Raw genomic sequence first — 5,141 nt, forward strand, 5'->3', positions numbered from 1 at the left:
TTCATGGATTGGAAGCTATAACCTAGTGAAGAAGTCATTTTTTTCCCATATAAATCTACAGATTTAACATAATCCAATACAAATCCCAGTGGAATTTTTGCAAATATAGATAAGCTGGTGCTAAAATATAAGGAAAGGCAAAAGAACTAGAACACAAAGCAATTTTGGGAAAAAAAATAATAGAATTGAAGGACTCACATTACCCAATTTTAAGGCATTATAAATCTCAATTAAGCAAGACAATGCAGTAGTAAGGAGGAACAGACATATAGATTAATGGAACAGAATAGAATCTAGAAATACACAAAACATAACCAATTGATTTTTCACAAAAGTGAAAAGGCAATTTAAGGGAGAAAAAATGGGGGATCCCTGGGTAGCTCGGTGGTTTAGCGTCTGCCTTCAGCCCATGGCATGGTCCTGGAGTCCCGGGATTGAGTCCCGCATCAGGATCCCTGCATGGAGCCTGCTTCTCCTTCTGCCTGCGTCTCTGCCTCTCTCTCTCTCTCTCTCTGTCTCTCTCTCTCTCTGTCTCTCATGAATAAGTAAATAAATCTTTTAAATATTTTTTTAAATTTTTTTTTATGATAGTCAGAGAGAGAGAGAGAGAGAGAGAGAGAGAGAGGCAGAGACACAGGCAGAGGGAGAAGCAGGCTCCATGCACCGGGAGCCTGATGTGGGATTCGATCCCAGGTCTCCAGGATCGCGCCCTGAGCCAAAGGCAAGCGCCAAACCGCTGCGCCACCCAGGGATCCCCAAGTAAATAAATCTTTTTAAAAAGGGGGGAGGGGGCAGCCCGGGTGCCTCAGCGGTTTAGCGCCGCCCTCAGCCCAGGGCGTGATCCTGGAGTCTCAAGATCAAGTCCCACGTCCGGCTCCCTGCGTGGAGCCTGCTTCTCCCTCTGCCTGTGTCTCTGCCTCTCTCTCTCTCTCTCTCTCTTTCTCTCTCTCTCTCTCTCTCTGTGTGTGTGTGTGTGTGTGTCTCATTAAATAAATAAAATCCTTAAAAAAAAAAAAAAGAAAAATAATTAAAAAAAAGAAAAGATAAAAGGGGGGGGAGAAAAAATGGTCTTTCTAACAGCTGGTGCTGGACAAATTATATATCCCTATGTAAGAAAATAAATCTTGATCTAAACTGCCCAACTAATAGAGAAATTAATTCAAAATAGATCATAGATCTAATTGTAAAACCTAAAATTATAAAACTCTGAGAAGGAAGCATGGGAGAAAAAGCTTTGTGGCCAAGGGTTAGGCGGAGTTCTTACACATGACACCAAAGCATGATCTTTAAAAGAAAATTTTTTCTCCTATTGACAAATTGAACTGAATGAAAAGTAAAACTTTTGCTTTGTGACAGACATTGTCAGGAAAATAAAAAGATTAGCCACAAAGTATAAGAAAGTATTTGCAAATCACATATCTGACAAAGAACTTGTATCCAGAATGTACAAAGAACTTTCAAAAGTTAGCAGCAAGAAAACAAACAATTCAAAAACTATAATAAAATAAGCAAAAGATTTGAACAGATACCTCACCAAAATAGATATACAGATGGTGCTGAATAAGCACACAAAAAAATGGTTTTGGGGTGAGGGAAATGTTCTATATCCTGATTTGTTTACATAAATCTATACATGTGTTCAAATTCACAGAGCTATGCATCAACAAAAAGTCATGATAATTTTTAAGATAAAGTTATAGGAAAGAAATAACATCCTAATAAGAGAACTTTCTCCATATGGCTTTGGTGTTTCAGCATGGAAGTACTAATAAAGAGGTGTGGGCACCAGCCGTAGTACTTCTTCAATCATTCCTCTCCATGAAGAGGCCCAGATGATGCCCAAATTAGTAAGATGCCAAGCAAAGGGTCACATGCTCAGACCCTGGAGATTTGGAAAATGTCATTCTAAATAGGAAGATCATTCCTAGAATTTTGTCAGCTTGGAGTCTGAACAAAAACAGCCTCAGACAAAGGCATAGATATTCTTGGGATTTTATAACCACAAATTATAACAGTAATTCATGATTCTCCTTAATGTATCTCTTAGGTTATGGCATCCTCTTGTTCCTGCAGGCAAAAGAGGTCTGCGTAAATAAGTCTTGATTGGTTTGGGACCTTGAGATGATTATCTGACAGCAAAGGAGTGCTTGGTACCAATGTTTCCCAAACCGATGCCATGAAATATTAATCCCAAAAGATTTTTAAAGAGGGAGGCGGAGAGAAGGAGAGAGAGGGAAGAGGAAAACATGGTTTGGGAAACTAGAAAGTGCTGCATGTTCTGTTTTTCTGTTAGTGATTCACGATGCATATTAATCTATTAATACTCTAGGAAATCCCGCAGTAAAGAAATATATTTGCCTCTATTTAATACAGTTTCCTTAACTTAGTTGACCATGAAATATTTTCCCAAATAATTCCAAATAGTAATAATTCAATGAAAGCCCACTTTGGGACATGTTGCTATCCCAAATCCTGATTACAGACTTTGGTGGCTAAAATGGACTTGAGCCCTCTCCTCTCCTCTCCCCACGATGGCGTGTGCTCATCCATTGATATCTGTATACTCTGAAAAGGGAGAATCATCTGGCAAAAATGTTACTTTGCCTGCTGTGTTTAAGGCTCCCATTCAACCCGATATCGTGAACTTTGTTCACACCAACTTGCACAAAAACAACAGACAGCCATATGCTGTCAGTGAATTAGCAAGTCATCAAACCAGTACTGAGTCTTGGGGTACTGGCAGAGCTCAAATTCCCAGAGTTCGAGGGGTGGGACTCACTGTTCTGGCCAGAGTGCTCTTGGAAATATGCGTCGTGGAGGCCGCATGTTTGCACCAACCAAAACCTGGCGCCGTTGGCACCGCAGAGTGAACACAACACAAAAGCAATATGCCATCTGCTGTGCCCTGGCTGCCTCAGCCTTACCAGCACTAGTCATGTCTAAAGGTCATCATGTTGAAGAAGTTCCTGAACTTCCTTTGGTGGTTGAAGATAAAGTTGAAGGCTACAAGAAGACCAAGGAGGCGGTTTTGCTTCTTAAGAAACTTAAAGGCTGGAATGATATCAAAAAGGTCTATGCCTCTCAGCGAATGAGAGCTGACAAGGGCAAAATCAGAAACCGTTGTCATATCCAGTGCAGGGGACCCTGCATCATCTACAATGAAGACAATGGTATCATCAAGGCCTTCAGAAACATCCCTGGAATTATTTTACTTAATGTAAGCAAACTAAACATTCTGAAACTTGCTCCTGGTGGGCATGTGGGACGTTTCTGCATTTGGACTGAAAGTGCTTTCCGCAAGTTAGACAATCTGTATGGCACTTGGCGTAAGGCTGCCTGCCTCAAGAGTAACTACAACCTTGCCATGCTTAAGATGCTTAACACAGAATTTAGCAGAATCTTGAAAAGCCCAGAGATCCAGAGAGCCCTCTGAGCACCACGCAAGAAGATTCATCGTAGAGTCCTGAAGAAGAATCCACTAAAGAACCTAAGAATTATGTAGAAGCTAAACCTGTATGCAAAGACCACGCGCCGGAACACCATTCTTCACCAGGCCAAGAATCACAAACTCCAGATGGATAAGGTGGCAGCAGCCTTTGAAGCCAAATCAGGTGAGAAGGGGGTTCCAGTCCATGGTAGGGAAGAAAGGAAAGAAGGCTCTTGGTGTGAAAAAGCCAAAGAAACCTTTGGTAGGAAAAAAGGCTGCAGCTACCAAGAAACCAGCAGCTGACAAGAAACCCACCACAGAAGAGAAAAAGCCTTCTGCCTAAAAACCTGTATTTGTTTATTCCATAAAAATCAAATCATTTTGGACACCTAATTTTAAATAAAGACCTGATCAAAGACAGTGAGAAAAAAAAAAAAGAGATGGGATACAATAATTAACTCTCTCTCCTCTAACTGGGGTCTTTGCCAACTCAGTTTTTCCCATAATTCAGGGCCAGTTTTACAAAGAGATAAGTAGATAGTTGCTGACTTGCTTAAATTTCAGGCCCATTAAGTAATTATAATAATTAATAATAATAATAACAAACACATATAATACCCACTACAGGGGCACCTGGGTGGCGGCTCAGTGGTTGAGTGTCTGCCTTTGGCTCAGGGCATGATCCCAGAGGCTGGGGATCAATTCCCGCATTGGGCTCCCTGCATGGAGCCTGCTTCTCTCTCTGCCTATGCCTCTGTCTCTGTGTCTTTCACGAATAAATAAATAAAATCTTTTTTAAAAAAATAGTTACTACATATCAGGTATTTTTCTAAGCACTTTATATATACTAACCAGTTTGGTTGTTGTGACAACCCTGTGAGGTAAGCACTATTATTACCCCCATTTTATACATGTGGAAACTGAGGCACAGGCCACTTGCTCAAGGTCATACAGATAATAAGTGGCTGAGCCAAGTACTCAAACCTGGCAGAGTGGATCCAGAGTCCTCATTCTTGATCACTGTATTATACTGCCTCTCATATGAGATACCTGCTCTGTTTCCTTCCTCTGTTTCTACTATTAGTCATTCATTTCTTTTATACCATAAGAGTCTGTGATCTTCCAGAACTCCATTGGAAAACACAATATCCTCCCAAAGTGAGAATTCCCAGATGCAGTGTAGAAGCTGTTCTTTCTCCCTAGAATGTTTTTGTTTTAAAATTTATTTATTCACGAGAGACACACAAAGAGGCAGAGACATAGGCAAAGGGAGAAGCAGGCTTTCCAAGGGGAGCCCAAAGCAGCACTCTACCCCAGGACCCCAGGATCACACACTGAGCCAAATGCAGATGCTCAACCACTGAGCCACCCAGGTATCCCTCCCTGGAATATTTTTCACTACTACTCTGTTATCACTCCTGTCTGGTGAACTGCTGGTCATCTTTAAAGACCTCATCCAAAAAAAAAAAAAAAAAGTCCTCATCCAATCGTCACCTTCTCCCACAAGAAGCTTTCCCAGAAACCCTGAAGGGCTGTCTCACCACATCTGTGGCATAGATCTTGTCTGCATTTTACTATAATTGCTTTGTATATATGTTTAGTTTTATCACCAGCCTATGACATTCTCAATTTCAGAAACTTTGTTTCAGACATTATGCTAGGCATCAAAGAGTAGAAAGACAAAAAAGAAATGGTGCCTGGCCTCAGAGAGTCC

The 5,141-nt window shown here is 41.0% G+C and overlaps 1 pseudogene; it reads left to right on the forward strand.

Annotated features, from left to right (window-relative positions):
* Nucleotides 1-2,531: 2,531 nt before the first annotated feature.
* On the forward strand, nucleotides 2,532-3,770 carry LOC112933714 (large ribosomal subunit protein uL4 pseudogene; annotated as a pseudogene).
* Nucleotides 3,771-5,141: the final 1,371 nt, after the last annotated feature.

This window comes from Vulpes vulpes, chromosome 9, assembly GCF_048418805.1.
Source record: "Vulpes vulpes isolate BD-2025 chromosome 9, VulVul3, whole genome shotgun sequence".
Lineage (NCBI taxonomy): Eukaryota > Metazoa > Chordata > Mammalia > Carnivora > Canidae > Vulpes > Vulpes vulpes.